At 35.4% G+C, this 16,312-nt stretch overlaps 1 protein-coding gene across 8 annotated transcripts in view; it reads right to left on the reverse strand.

Moving 5' to 3' along the window:
- The window catches only part of LOC129807307 (synaptotagmin 1), a 44,532-nt gene extending 36,597 nt beyond the window's left edge, over window positions 1–7,935 (reverse strand). For 3 of the 8 annotated variants that reach the window (XM_055856490.1, XM_055856492.1, XM_055856488.1), the window contains exon 1: window positions 7,363–7,753. The gene's annotated coding sequence lies outside the window, so the exon portion shown is untranslated. Of the gene's footprint in view, window positions 1–7,362 lie in introns of all 8 variants that reach the window. The other 5 variants (XM_055856486.1, XM_055856493.1, XM_055856491.1 and 2 more) reach the window with 4 other exon arrangements.
- Between the last annotated feature and the right edge of the window lie 8,377 nt (window positions 7,936–16,312).

The raw sequence follows: 16,312 nt of genomic DNA on the forward strand, positions 1-16,312 counted from the left end.
TGATACTCTTTCTTGACTATGGAATTTAATAACCGATAATCGACACAGATCCTGAGTTCACCCCCCTTTTTCTTTTGAACTATCATTGGACTCGAATACTCAGATGTAGATTCTTCGATAATGTCTTGATTTAAGAGGGATTGAATTTCTGATTTTACTAGATTCTTATAGTGATATGGTATGCGATATGGAGCATAACGAATAGCTTTATCTTCTCTCAATTCTATTTCCATGGTCACTGTATTCGTTCTTCCCAATTCGGATGCGTCGATCGCGACGCTTTCACGAAATTTATTAAGTATCGATAAAAGGCTTTTCTTGTCGTGATTTGTTGCTTTGTCCCCGATATTTACATCTGATTCGTAAAGCATTTTCCGAACTGAATTTTGAGAGGGTATCTCGACCATCATGACGTTAGATTTTCGATTTGGAATTTCCTGTATGGTAATGTTTCCGCTTGAGATCACCCCAATAACTCCCTCCTTTTCCAAAAAATCTTTACCTATCAGCAATGGGCAATCTTGAAAGTAATCTGGCACAATTTGCAATTCTAAGGTAAAGTACCCTTACTCGACCGGGTTCCTCTATTCGACCGGTGGGTCAATTTTTGAATATTTGATGGTCAATTTCATCAATTTCTATGAATTTGTCACTGATTCGTATTATTTAAAGAATAATTGATCTATTAATGTTAGATCATACACAAAATATTATAGCAAATATAATTAAATTGAATAAATAAATCTACCGGTCGAATAGAGGAACCGGTCGAATAAAGGGTACTTTACCTTACGTTACAAGTTACATTGTCTATAGTTATGTTATTTTTTTACCGATCCTAAAGTATAACTTGAATACCCCCCATAAGTTTTTAGCTTGATCCCCTTACCATTTTCCTTCAAATTGCATTTTCTAGCCTGTGTCTCCTGGATGAGAGAAAGATCACTTCCTGTGTCTACCATTGCCAAAATGGGGATGCTGTTGATGTACGCTGTTGTTTGCAACGTTTTATTTATTTTACGACTGGTGGGTTGCTCCACCAGTCTAGTCCGAAAATCCTTTTTCTTCTTGGGGCATTCGGCAGCCAGATGATCTTTCGCATGACACACGAAACACCGACGATCCTTTCTTGGTGGAAATTTGGAGTCCTTGTCATATTTTCCTTTTTTCCCACGTGGCTTTTCATCCGTGTCCTCGTTTTTCTCCTGATTTTCTCCATCCTCTCTATTCCTCTTGGATCCATTGCGGAAATCTTTGCGTCCGAATTTGGATTCCTGCTGATTCTTTCTGCGCCATCTGTCCTTCCTGCCCTGGGAATCTTCCCTTGAAACTTCAGTAGCTTTGAAAGTCTTATTTGTTGCTGGATCAAGATATCGTATTCCTTCTATAATGTCAGTATAATAAGTCAGTATAATAAGGTATTGAGGTGTATTATTTTCCATTATAAGTATTTTCTTATTCCCCTCCCCGGGTATTCTTTATAATATATTTGGTCAGGGGGGCTCTTTCATTTTTTTTTCTCTTGGCCCACTTCTTTTCTTTCCTATGTCATTCTATAACATTTGCTCCTCCTCTTTTTAACCCCTGTGATAATCATTCGTGTTCATTCGTCTTCTGCGAACTTAGCATTTTTTTTTTTACCCTTTTCCTTAAATTTACCTAAGATTGCAATAGACATAATGTCTGACTGGCTTCTAATGTTGGGCTTTCCCCGGTTATTTAGACAAATTGTTTTTCATGGTCAGATACCTCCGTTTGTTTTTATTTTTCAGGAATTTATGGTTTTCTTTTCCTAACACTTTCTGTTAATACTTTTCAACTATCCTTATCTTCATTCATAATTGCCTTACTGAGATCTACCTAAGCATTTCATTCGGAATTTCCCTTCATTCCAACCATGTGTTTGTCAGATGTTAGTCCACTGAGAATTTTTTACCGATAATGAGCTCGAGTAAATGCGATCCTCATAAAGAAAGCTGGTAAAAATGCAAAGTTTACTGCGTACTCTTTGTAACCCACAAAGCTTGTCTACCACATTAGGAGTACACTGAAATTTTAAAGATTTTCATACCCACTCGAAAGGATAAATTATATTGCTATTCTTTTCTTTACTTTGGAGGATTTTTTTTTAAGGTTGTTAAACATTACCCATCCAATTCCTAAGGTTCTGCCGACAATGATACACCCGTTTTATTGAGGATGTACATTCCATTAGTCCTATGAGTAATACATTCTTGCCCAGCCATAAATGCTAATGCTACTAATTGCTTGGGTTAGGACCTACCGAGGATTCTTTGAACCGTCGCGACAAGATAATTGTTTTCACATGATCTTGTTTTATATTGTTCGCATTTTTCTCCCACTGTTTGCCTCTATTGCGGAATGATTAATCAGGAAATAAGTTATTTATTTCATAAAAATCTCTTCTTTTTATCCTATTGGGAATGCCCCTTTCTTTCCGACCTAATTGTATTGTTAATTTATTTGATCTATCGTTAATTTACAACTTATCTGTATATCCGTTGATCTCCTTTTAAACCATCTCTCCTGGTTAAGCATTCCCTTTTTTTGTGATCCTCCTGGGCTCCAACTCAAATTGCTCTGCACTACGATGCTTCTTCCCTATCGTTGGGCTTCCGTCGGAGCATGATGCCACCTCTTATCACTTAATGCGTAGATAAATTCGCGCACTTTTTCACTTTATTGACTTTTCCCTTTTACTCACAATCCACTTTTGGGGATATGGGCGAATCCCACTTCTGATATGTGGAGATATGTTCCACTTTGCCCTCCGTGGAGGTGGGCTTAGGGCTTGCTCTCACTCGCTCGCAACCCCACCTCGCTTGTTCCCGGAACTAATATGACTGAAGGGACAGTAATAGAATTTCTTTCTACCACTTCTTGTGAGAGAGTGTCTTCTTCTTTCACTGTCTAAAGACCGACTGCCTAAGGGTGAGCGAGGATCAAACCGAGCAAGCGGCGCTAGCCGGTGATGATAACATCACAAAAGAGAAGAATGCCACAAGCGGGTGATTTTAAGCTTTAGGTGGCGGGGGAGCTACCACACGCCTAAACTAAAAGAGAGACTAAAACAATCTCCACGAACCTTCTTATACAACTAAAATTTTGCAAGATTAGAACAAGGAATATGGAATGAAAAAGTATTAAAATTTTCGAAATTTTTAACTCTCACTTTAAAATATTTTCTCTGCTGAAGATATCAATTGTGATAAACTTATTTTCGAAAATGTAAACATTGTGAATTGGTAAGCAGCTTAAGAATAGCCTGAATTCTCTGAATACAAATTCTATGTTCTCTATTGATTTTTAAAGTTATTTTTAGTAGTATGAACCGGAGAAAATCCAAAACAAAATGACAATTACTCAAGTAATTGTTCGCTTTTTCTACACTACCATAAAACTACAAGATTCTAAAGGTAAAGTTGTTAAAGCATAAATTTCCTATAATAGTATGTCAATTGGATATTTCTTATCTTTACGCCAGTCCATAATAAAATGAATAAAATTTCAAAAATTTTCCATTGTTTGCCAAAATTTATCCAACTTCTTAAACTTGATTTTAGAGTTAAAAGAAAATGATTTGCAGCATAGTTGTAGAGCGGTAAATAATCTATAATTAAAGATGCTAAATAGTTGCATTATAGTGTACTAAGGAACATAGAAATTATCTTAAATCTTTAATTTTTTATTAATTTTACTGAGGGACAAAAAATGCTTTAAATAATTAATTAAATTCAAAACTAAACTTTAGTTACTCAACTGTGGCTTTACAATACCATAAGAATTGTTACGGAATAAGTGTTAGACATGGTGGACTTAATAGACAGTTTTGGGTAATATTTTAAAAATTATTCAAAAAAATATAATAGTTTGAAAATAATTTCAAAATTCCCTCTTAATAAAACATTTATAATGGGAACATTAAAAGGTTTAATGTTGCGTTGGATTGAACAAATTATGTTTTAAAAATTAGTCATAATTATAACGTATAATATTATAATAGTTTTAGTAATTCTGAACTTGATATTGAAAGCATCCGTGCATAGAATTAAAGAAATAATGACATGACATAACTAAAGTATTTCACTTCAAAAGTCAAATTTAGCAAATTTAGTAATTTTCCAAATTTGTTTTTTTTTTTTTTAATAAAAAAAGATATTTACCGTATTCCAAGCTCCAAAGTAAAATAATTTTTCAAACATAGTTTACTCAAATAATATTCTTGTGATTAAAATTCTTAAATATTTAACTTGTGCATTTGAATGCTATAAAAAGTCTCGCAAGAAATTCTAGTCGATTTTCATTCAACATGTTTTCAAATTAAGAAGTTACTTTAAAGAATGGAAAATTGTTTATGAACAGATTGAGGCACTTCTGAAGCTTTTTAAAAGGTTTTTGACCTTCAGACAAGTAGAACTGAGTCCAACGGCTATTGAGCCGGTATTAATTCCGTTATACACTGACAATTCGTTTTAGCTTTTTTTATTTCAAAAAAGGTCTCCGTAAGTCAGATCTCAACGGCTGAATTTTAAAATTTATTTTAATAAAAGTTTTGGAAAATGTAGCTAAAATATTGGACTGTATACAGAACGCACAATAACTTTGGCTTATAAACATATTTTTGACATATTAATGAGAGTGAATGAAGATTAAGATTTGTCTATGGGTCGGCTTAATTAAACCTTTATCGGTTCCGCTGCATCTAGGCTAGTTATTTGGGCATATTATGTACTCTCCATTACTCCATTCTATCTTAACCCCCAAGGCGGTCCTCAAGCTCCATATCTCGGCTTTTGTATGCTTGAGGTACACACGCAGTGCCGCTTCTAATTGCGGTAGACCAGCTTTAGCTGGATCAGTTGCAGTGAATGTGTACTTGTATCGACAGATCTCTTTACGCCGAATTCGTTTCTGCACCAGCCTCTCTTGTTTAGACGGGTTATTGTCAATGCATTATACGGGCTTCAGACTTAAGGCTTAGCCTTATTATTTCTCTTAGCCTCTTATTTCTTATCAGTCAAGATTTTTTGAGAAAATATGACTTAGGTTTGAATATTATGGATAAATGATCTGGTTAATTCTGAAAAATCAATAAAATTTAGTTACTATTTTGAAATTTGAGACTTTCGAGAACTGGGCTAAACCTCAGGTCTGAAGTCGACATTAGGCATTACTTTTCCATCCATTCACTGGACTAATTCGATACGGCTGCTGAAGAATCTTCAGCTGCCGAGTTTCGAACCCGAGACCTCACAGTCATAGAGACACTACTCAACCAACTGATCCACTGAGGTTCCAGAGTGAATGAAACAGACATCTACTTATCTCGCTCTCTCATAGGAAATTATGAAAACATGTTGACAAACAAATGTTATTGTGCGCTAGGCATTAGTATGCTGAATGAATTAAATATGTTTTTTTATTCTGTTGAAATATATTGAAGAAATATGATTTTTTTACTCTTTGTGGTTTACAGAACCCCTTCAGGGCGAGTGGAACACTCTTCCCATAAAAAAAAACCATTTCCTCTTTTTTTATCCAACCCTTACCTTTGATATAGATCTGAAGCCTATCTGCTTATAATGACCAATACTCCATTACTAACAGAAATATTTAATAGTTTGAAATTAAGTAAATATCCTTAATAAAAAAATCTATCAATATTAGTTATATTCTAACGTTGGTCATTGCTATTAAAGCAATAATTAAAGGGCCCGCCAATTGCTCCTGAGAGTTGCTCTCTAAATAATCAGACGAAATTGTTTTTGTTTTTGGAACACAGATATCCTATCCTTCCTTCCTTAAAGGTTTAACCATTTAAGGACGAGAGCATCAAAAATCGGAGGTCAGAAAAAAATCACTTTTTCTGACTTTTTAGAGCAAAATACAACTTTAGATGACCGTAAGAAAAATTTCATTTTTAGGTCACCGGTGACCCAATCGTCCTTAAAGGGTTAACTCTGCTTACGAATTCGAACGTTCGATAAGTTCACAAACGATTCACAACCGATTTAACTCTTATTATAACTATAGACAGTTATCTTATCGTCTGAGTCAGGAAGAATTTTTTTTCGGTCGGTGACCCTTGGTCCTTAAAGGGTGAAATCGATTATCAATCAGTAAAAACAAAACTTCAATGTAAAAGAAATTATCGAAAAGCTTTCCTCGTGAGTTGGATCGTTCAACTACTTTATTCATCGAAATAAATAATGCGCAGCCAATCCTGAAGCCCCTGAAGCCGTAGAATCAAATTTACGAGCATTCTCCTCGAAAATCACGACTTTAAATTTCAGTTAAATTTAAACGTTCACTACCCTTTAGTTATTTGCTCTTTGTGGTTTGTGTTTAGAACTCCATTGACCACAACTTTCTATTCCCAGTACACCACTCCCTTCAGTATCTCCTACTCATCCTGAGAATCTTTTTTTTTCTGCTACTCCCAACTTTCCCTCGAATTGTTTGTGTTTTCTCTGTAAGGGTGGCAATTTCACAATGTCTCACCGCCTCCACAATCGAATTATCCACATTACCGTGCCACGAGAGAAGTTACCAGAAGGAGACACACAAAAGATGGAGAGAAAAAGTGCTGAATGTGAATGAAAAATCAGTGGAAAAAGGATAATGTCATGTGAGGACATTTTTCTGATTTTATCGAGTCTTTTTTTGTAACATTTATGGCTTTTTTTTTTGGGAAGATAGAAAAGGTCTTTTTTTGGGTAAAAGTACGCGAATGACGTGCAATTCATTCAATTAATAAATATGACGATAGAATGGTCATGAGATACGCATTAAATTGCGTTGCGGGGGCGTCTGGATTTTAATGTTCACCCATTGAGGTCAATTGAACTCAGACATACCATTCATCAATGGAATTTCAATACAAAAGGGTTTGCGATTTTATTAGGAGTGGTCCAGGAGGGATGGTTTCATTGAGAAGCATTGAGGGGTGGTTCGATTTTCTTTTATTTATTTTTTTATTCCAGCAATTTCTCCAAGAAGTGCGTGTGTAAGGGATGAGAAAATAAGGAGATGGTTGGAGTTCAAATAAAATATTGATTTGAGCATTGAAATTTGAGGCGTTGTGTGACTCTTGAGGAATGCGATGGGAGAGCTCTAGACTCCGTTTAAGGTCATTTGATGCCTCTGGGGGTAAGGGTGGACTTCGAGGGAGCCAAGAACTTCTTGTAGAATAGCCAGGGAGGGTTCATGTGCTTCGAGGGCAGAAAAAAAAAGAGAACACTCCGTCTCAATGAACAAATAATTGAAGCAAATTCTCGGCGCATAATTTTCCACTACAAAATGGACTTTAGGGGCAAAAGGACTTTTCGTGCAGAAACTCACCTCTTCTATTCCAAAAATTTCTGCTGGAGTCTCAAGTTCCTTCTGGTTCTTTTGCACTTATCCCTTGCAAGAACAATTTCTGAGACGTTTTCCTTTGGGATGGTGAGGGTCTCCTTGAGGGTTGAAAGAATTGGGAGCTTTTCCGATACCCTTCGTTCTTCTGCAGAGGAAAATTCACTAGTCAAAATTTTCTTTCTATTCTGTGGTTAATCCCAGCACAAATCACAGAATATTCATAGTTCAGTGGATGCTTGGGACACTTGGGAGCACTTTTAGCACAAAATCACGTACATTTGTGTACTTAAGGACTTTTCCAGCAGAATTTTCTGCTGCTCCATAAAGCAGTAACACCAAACACCATCCACAATATCACACAAAATGGTGTAGAGCCACAAAATCGATTCACTGACGATGATGGAAAAAAATGTATAGCATGCGCCCTTTTAGCGCTGAGAACATGGTCCTGACGAGCTTTATGCGCACGCAAAAGCTCCCAAAAGCTCCAGCCAGCACTTCGCCGGGAAAATTGACCACTGAACCCAACCATCAAGCACCAATTATAACCCCAAAAGCATCCAAATCGCAAACCTTTGTCTTACTGCTAAGAAATTTTGGGGCTTCTATTTTCCATTTAATCGTTATCGCAATTCCCACAACAGAAGTCTAAATGTGAAATCAGTCGATATTCCTTATCATTTCCTCCAGTTAATGCTTTAGATTGTGGAACAGAGAAATGGAAAAATGATAAGATTTGATCGTTGATGGAGGATTTATCATGAATTGAGCATTATTTAATTAATTTTAGCGTATTCCATGTGGCTCAACCATTTCGATAAACTCTGATGAGAAATGGTAATCTTATCAGGGGGTCTGGCTAAAAATCGGTCAAAGGGTTTCCCAAACCATTGTCTACAATTGTTATCTTTTGTTGAACAAAACAACGCAATGATAACCTGAGTTCTTAGTTCTTTTTTTCTATGTTTTAGATTAGATCAGATTAAATAAATTAGAGAATGATGGCAATAATCCCTCCACGTGCTACGAATCCTTACCATCTTTCGCGTTAGCGTTCTGTATTTTAGAACAGAAAATGCGGAATATTACATTTCAAGTACACTTCCTCAAACCGAATCTTGTTTTTTGCTCATCTAAAATTTCATTAACCCTTTAAGGACGGAGTCAAAAATCGAGGGTAAGAAAAAATCACTTTTTCTGACTTTTTAGAGAAATACACAACTCTAGATGATTGTAGGAAAAATTTCATTTTTAGGTCACCGATGACCCAATCGTTTTTGAAGGGTTAACAAAAAAAAACTACCGATGTTACAGAGCAATTATTTTTTAATCACTTGTCAAAATTGAGTCAAAAAAATTGAGGTAGATTTAAAAATTTAGAACATGTACTAAATTAATTACAAAATTTTCATATAAATTAATAATTTAGCACAATAGAGAAAAATCAAAAATAAAGTTTAAAATTTGAACATTACGAAAAGCTTCAATCCCATTTAAAAATAGGAGAAAAAAGTCCAATTTCAAAGGTATCCCAATTTAAAGGTGTTCCACTTCCTCCTAGTGTTTCAAAAAACGCCTTAAGGAAAAGTTGACCGAAAAAAATGTTGAAGTGTCAACTTTTATCTGTTCTCAAGTATTCCACAAAAAATCAACATTGGAAACATGTGAGAGGTATTGCTCTAAAATTTTTGGTATAAATAACGAAGGAGATTTAGGTTCTCTTCAGAGTCTAATAATATTTACAAGTGGCATTCCGAATTTCGCTTACCAATCGTTTTTTCAGAAGAAATGAAAAAGAAAGAACATATGGCTTCAATAAATTGGGAACAATTTTCGTTAAAAACTGCTTTTTGAGGGAAATCCCTGCACTGCTATAAGTGGAAACGTCAAAAATGCAATTTTTGACGAAAATTGTTTCCAATATGAAGAGGCCTATAAACAAAAGTGCAGAGAACTTTCAGAAATGGATAAGAAGTGCATTGTCATATTCGATGAGATGAAGTTGACTCAGCATAACTAAGATAAGTTCATCCATGGCTACACGGATTTAGGCGAACTTGGAATGCGAAACGCAATTTCAGATTACGGAATGATTTTCAGTACACGAGATCAGGAGTACAGAAATATTATAAACAAGCCTTCGCATTATAACCTTGGTTGTCCTTAAGACCTAGGCTAGGTTTTCATGTATCGGCCCTTAGCTGCAACCAAGGCAGCCCAAATAGGAGCGCATTTCGCATCCTGGTATAAGCAAAATAGGAGCAAAACGCTTGGCTTCACTAGGTAATAGGTTTTCGGGTATTGGCCCTTACCTTAACCAAGGCAGCCCGAATAATGCCCAATGCACAATAACTTTTGTTCAGTAAATATGTTTTTGACATTTCAATGAGAGTGAGTGGGATCTAGATCTAGTCAACTCGCTCATTCTCATGAGAAATTTTGAAAACATGTTTACAAACAAATGTTATTGTGCGTTGGGCACAAAAACGCATTCCGCATCTTGGGATAAGCAAAACTGGAGTAAACTTTGCACGCTTGGCTTCAATAGGTTAGGTTTTCAGGTATTGGCCCTTAGCTGCAACCAAGGTAGCCCAAACAGAAACGCGTTCCGCATCTTGGGATTAGTAAAACAATTTATTTTATTATTTTGCACAACGCTGTAAGGAGAAAGAAAATTTCCAAGAAGCCATGGAAGGGGACATCATTAATGGAATAGAAACACTTTCTCAACATTATTGTCTGAAAATTCTATTAGCACTATAACCGAAAAGTTAAACTATGTGAATGAGTCGTTTGAAGAAATTAATAATGAATATAAATTTACTAAAATGTTAAAAAAGAAAGATTTATTGATCAAAAATGAAAAGTATATGTAATTGGATCAAGAGTGGACAGTATCGTTAGAAAGTCAAGTATGGTAAAAGAAATTAGAGATGTAAATTTTCAATTTATCCCAATGAAAGAAACCTTAAAGAAGTTGTTTAGTCTACCTGGTCTATTAGATGACGTTTCGAATCACGCAGAGAAACTTTTAAATCAAGTAGTTCAACTTTTTAATTGGGGAAATTCGGTCACTTTGGGTTGTAAACGATGAAAAAGACACGGATTGACCTTACTGCTTTTCACTCCTTTACCTTCCTTACAACGTTTCGGATTCGGAGGCTTGCTTCCTCCTTCCATATGAATTCCTTCCATACTTGAGGAAGAAGGAAACAAGCCTCCGAAACGTTGTAAGGAAAGTAAAGGAGTGAAAAGCAGTAAGGTCAATTCGTGTCTTTTTCATCGTTCAACTTTTTGTTTAAAGGAAACTTTGTAAAGTAGAAAATCATTTTAAAGACAAGCATATATATTGCCAATTTTTCTTTATTTTGATGACATGGAACCCCAGAATGAATTGGGGGCTCATAGAGGAGCGTAGATAGGAGTAAAGGAGTAAAACAGGAGTAAATTTTGCTCGCTTGGCTGGCGAAAGCGAACTGACAGTGACTGAGCGAGAGGTGCTCAGAAAATTTTCGACGAGCCGAAAATTTTCTGAGCACCTCTTACTCACTCACTGTCACTTGGCTTTAATAGGTAGTTTTCGGGTATTGGCCCTTAGTTGCAACCAAGGCAGGCCAAATAGAGGAGCATTCCTTCATCTTGAGATAAGCAAAACAAGAGTAAACATCGCTCGCTTGGCTGCTGAAAGCCAACTGACAGTGAATGAGCGAGAGGTGCTCAGAAAGTTTTCGGCGAGCCGAAGATGGAGTTACTAGCGCCTCTATCCGCATTAGTTAACAACACATTTGTCAACATTTGACAAGTGATAGTACTACACCTTGGTTAACCCTTTAAGGACGAGAAGCGTTCCGCTGGGCCAAATTCAGTGAAATCGAGTTTCCCCTAATATTTTGCCCTAAATAAGAAATTCATGTTTAGAAAAAAATTTTCCAATACCTAGGAGTCCTGGAAAACTATGGGAAATATATTTTCCAATCGTCCATAAAGGTAAAAGAACACAAAATTTTCCAAATACTTAAATTACTATTTTTCTTTATTATTTTTTGTAAATAATATAAATATAATATAAATAAATATAAAAAATCAGAAGATTGCCTCTTCGAAGGTTCACGGGCGTCTTGGAAACTTTTATTGAAATGGGAAATCAAAGAGCGTACTTTGCGAGCTCGATCGTTTTTATCTGCCGTGGCATTGTTGCTGAAATGGAGAGCACTTCTAATGCTTTCAAATCTGTCCCTAGTCATGGTCGATGAGATGAAAGGGACGCCCATGTCAGGAGAAGTGGACCAGTAGTCGCAAATATGGGGTAAAATGTGGTATCCCATTATCAAGTTTATCCCAAAACTGGTGTAAATATGTGTCTGTTCAAGGATTATTGCAGAAAGCTCCGAGAAGTAAATGGTCTCAAGAATAACGTTGTAAGGCGTCAATTCTACATCATCGAACTTAGCTTTCACATCTCCGAAAGGATACCTAGATTCCTCCTGCTCAATTGGGGTGAAATCTTTAGACCATCTCAGGCGAGGTTCATTCTTCATTGTATCGGCCACAACATCATGGTCAATCCTTTGTGCTTTTGTACAAATGTTTTCAACAGCATTGGCGCTTGTTGCCTTCCGCTTCATGCCCTTGCGATTGCAAGCCTCAGAACCAGATGAACATCCCTCTGGAACCGTGAGTTGCACCGGCGAGGAGGAACTTTGTAGGAGGACTTCACAGTCCATTTCATCAGCGTTTTATTCCAAAATTATAATATTATTCTCATCTAGAACAATATTGTCCTCCTCATCGCTGTCTTCAGGACATAAAATGTGGATCACTTCATTCTCGTTGATCACAAAAATCCTTTCTCTCCGCGAAGTCATCTAAAAGATAAATACATAAGAATTTTAACTTTTACGAAGAAATATTTTATAAATTATTGCAATATTACCTTTTTCAACTAATATTACACTCGGGAAATTGATATTATAACACAAATTTTCACAAATAATTGATTATTGTGTGCACCAATAAAAGAAAACAATAAAGTATCCTAACCTCAAACCTTGGAAAATCCAACAGAGGCGAATTCGGTGTTTTTTATCTTTATGGACGATTGGAAAATATATTTTCCATAAAATATAAGAAGTTTTTTTGAAAATACTAATGCATGATAATTTTCATTCTGAATAAAAATATTATATACAGTTATTGTAGTTTCTAGTTCCAAGAGGGTTTTGCTTTAAAAAAATTCTAAATATAAAAAAAAATAAAATTCATTGACAAATGCGAGAATTTGAAAATTCCACATTTTTGAGCTTCAATATTTAATATTTAGCAAATAGCTGGAGATTTGCAAAAAATATCCTAGATTCCTACATCCTTCTACATTGTGATTATGCACAAATATTGGAAAAAAGTAACTTTAAATAGCCAGGAAAAATAATTTCCTCTATGGGAAACCGGTTTTCCTATCGTCCTTAAAGGGTTAAAAACTGGTTAGACTAATTTTTAATTCTATTTTACTGCTCGGATTCTAAAAAACTATAACAAAAGCAATTTATGATTATTTAGATTTTTATAGTCAAATTCAGTGCATTTTGATTTTTTTTAAAAATATTTATCAATGCTTGAAGTAGTACAAGCCGTTTTTATACAGAAACTTAAAGAGAAACTCAAACTTCTAAATTTTCTATTTGATAAGGTAAAATGACTAAGTAAATTTTTTGCATTCCGATTTTTCACAGTGTTGTATTTGAGCTTCTGTGAGAAAGTTCTCGCATCCAATATTCAAACACAAAAGCTCTTTCGAGAGCTTTCGGTGGATGGTGACCGTAACAAATCAGAAAATGTGACGAGATACTGAGATACTCGTCAAAAATTACTGAAGGCCGAAGAGCAAATTGGGTAGCATAAAAAAATATGTTTAACCATGCAATATGCAAAATAGGGGAACCGATTTGCTGAAAATCTCCATGAATCCAACTTCTCCAGCCCTAAAACTAACCCCTTGTGGAAATTCATTTCCCTGCAGCAACAATCATTTTCCACCAAAGCGATTAGTATGCAATTCAATCCAATGCGAGCGTTTGCATCATAATTGTCTCTGGATGAAAGCACACATTTATGAAAAAAAATATAATATATGTGTTATTTTTTCTTTATTCCATTGAATGTGGAGAGAGGACAACTATTTGGATTTGATCAGAATTTCTTCAGAAAATTGATTAAATTTCCATATATTTGTCTTCTGTGCAGATGTTTTCTTTATGTAAATTATTTGTGCATTTTTTTTAATCGAGCTCTGTAGTTGCAAGTGTTAGCAGTGTGACCATGCTCTGGGCAATTCACGCAATATTTTTTTGCACCCCGACAAAATTGGTCTAGAAGCTATTCGTGTTCGGGATTAAACTCTTAAATTTGAGCCCACGCAGTAGCTTCCAATTTTCTAAAATTGGCAGTATTTCGTGAAGTTTTTTTTTCTGCATCCTAAAGTGTCAGTATAGAGGATTCCAACACCCTATTCAGTTGATTATCTCCAGTCTCTCCCCCAAAGCTAAATTCAACTTCAAGGGTAGTGGGGAATAGAATATTGGGGTTGTGTAAAATAGAGGGCACATTGTGTTCATGCAGTGTTCCCGGCCGGAAAATGCACAATTACATACGGTTACTTTTTGTGGATGGGTTTGGGTGATGCTGCATCTGGATGTCAGTTGATGGTGTGTGAGAAATTCCCATGCAGAGGGAGTCCCCACTGGGGGATGAAGTGAAGTAACAGCCGGATATGGTGTGGTACAATCTCATCTAGATTTAGTGTCGAGTGCCTGAATTCAATTTGACAGTCACATCACACATTTGGTGTGCGTTGGAGGAGAACACACTGAGGGTAGTTTCCTCTGACCCTCTGTGAACTTTATGGACTTTTGTGCATTGTTGTAATATGTTGTTGTGGCTGTTTTTGGTGCCCAGAGGCAAATTCAGCCAGAGAATATATTTGGGTGAATTTGGCAATAATCTCTTTGGTGTTAGTGAAATTCATATGAATATATCTTATGCCGTGATTCCAATAAAGTTTTTACCATTCTTATTTTCTCCATGAAGGACTATTTTTTTTTAAATGTCTGTCAGAGAATGTTCTCTAAAAACTGTTGCATATTGTTATAATTACAAGGTCTCGCAATTCAACATTCAGTTAGATACCTAATGACCCATTGACTCAGTGAAATGTGAAATAAAATTATAATAACGTCAATAGGTATTTTATTCATTTTCCTTTGATATTGCATTGTAAAAAAAATGTATAACAACAATATACGTCGATTGAATTGTGAATTGTTATTATCTTAAACCTATCTATAAACAATAGAATAGAAATGCATCAAATTAGCTATCTAATATCAAATAATTAACATAAGTAGCAGCTTTTCTCGGCTCCCCAACTTTAGGATAATAGACTCTCTGTAATGAGACCGCAGTAACTTAGAAATAGCCTTAGGAATTTCAATAAAATAGTTACCATATCAAATATTACTAGGTTAAAATAGAGATTACAATGTTCCAAAATATAGGATAAAATCGTTAAACTCTTTTTCACTGTGCTTTGACCGGATTTCAAACGGTCAAAATTGATCGGATTATATCTCTAATTTAAATTAATATATTTCGTTCAACATTTCTTTTCTGTTGTAGATTTTCTCCAATGATCATTACCAAAATTTGCTTGAGAAAATCCAAGAGAAAAATACGAAATAAGATATTTTACCACAGAAATAAACTTCATGCGAGCAACGCCATGAGACTAGTATCACCCTCTCTCTGAGAAAAGTCAAAATTAAACTGAAAAGGAGGTTGTTAAGCAACTCACACTCGATCAGTTTGGCCTTAGTGGACTATTCCAATCACTCCTATTGAATCATAATGTTGTACATGGAAAAGAGAAGGAGCAATTTCAGACATTCATGACATTTGAAAATAAAAAAAAATCGAATAAATAATTGTAAATTTTATCAAGAATATTTGTATTACAAGGTAATCTCGTAAGCTAGCTTATAAATGTGTGTTGTAAGTGTTTAGTTTCAGCTATGTATTTACTTCAAGATTGGTCAATTTATTTAAGTCGTTTTAATTTCGGTTTTCCGTCTAAATAAGGTTATAGGCTTCAGACTTGCAGAAGAAACTAAAGAGGAAAGTCTTTTCCATGTAGAACTGTGATAAGAAAAAAATTGGAACAGTGTCGGTACATTAGGTATAATCGCAAGGGTCAACCCAATCGATGTGCAATGTTTGGGTCGACGATAACTTCTACGCTAGTTAAGGAGGTCATAACAAAAACCGAGGTTAACCGTATTTACAATAATCGTATCCCGTAGTGGAAGAATCGGTTAAGTCCAATGTTGTAAATCATTTGAAAGCTGTTTCCCGCAATGCACGCAAACTTGTCCCGACCTTTAAAATTTTTTGAGCCATAAGAAGTGCGCTTCATTACGTTTTATTACATGTGAAAATGTCTTCTTTCCAGATATCCAGTTCTTTGCCCGGACAAAACTTAGAACTCATAAGTCATAACTGCGAGATTTGAGCCAGGAATTCAGGAATTTTGGAACCAAAGGGCTGACTAATGTTCGTCTTACCTATTACTCCACAAGATCCCTGGATTACGTAAAATTCTTGAAGTTTATCAAGTTCAGTGCCAAGGTCCCTCATTGAATTCGCTCAACAGAGGTTAAAATCCTTCTTATAGAGGCCATAAGATATCCCATCGATTAATTTTTATGATGATTTTGATTTATAGCTCAATTTCAATAAGTCAACTATTTTACCAAATCAGTTTCAACTGAGAGCCAAACCTTGTTTCCAATTTACTTGCTTAACCGGCTTTATACGCTTCTAGAAGTCTTGGTCTGATTTGGAAATGAGTCTTGAGCCAATTACGCATCACAATTCCACAGTTCAG

The sequence above is a fragment of the Phlebotomus papatasi genome, chromosome 3 (assembly GCF_024763615.1).
Source record: "Phlebotomus papatasi isolate M1 chromosome 3, Ppap_2.1, whole genome shotgun sequence".
NCBI classification, from domain to species: Eukaryota; Metazoa; Arthropoda; class Insecta; order Diptera; family Psychodidae; genus Phlebotomus; species Phlebotomus papatasi.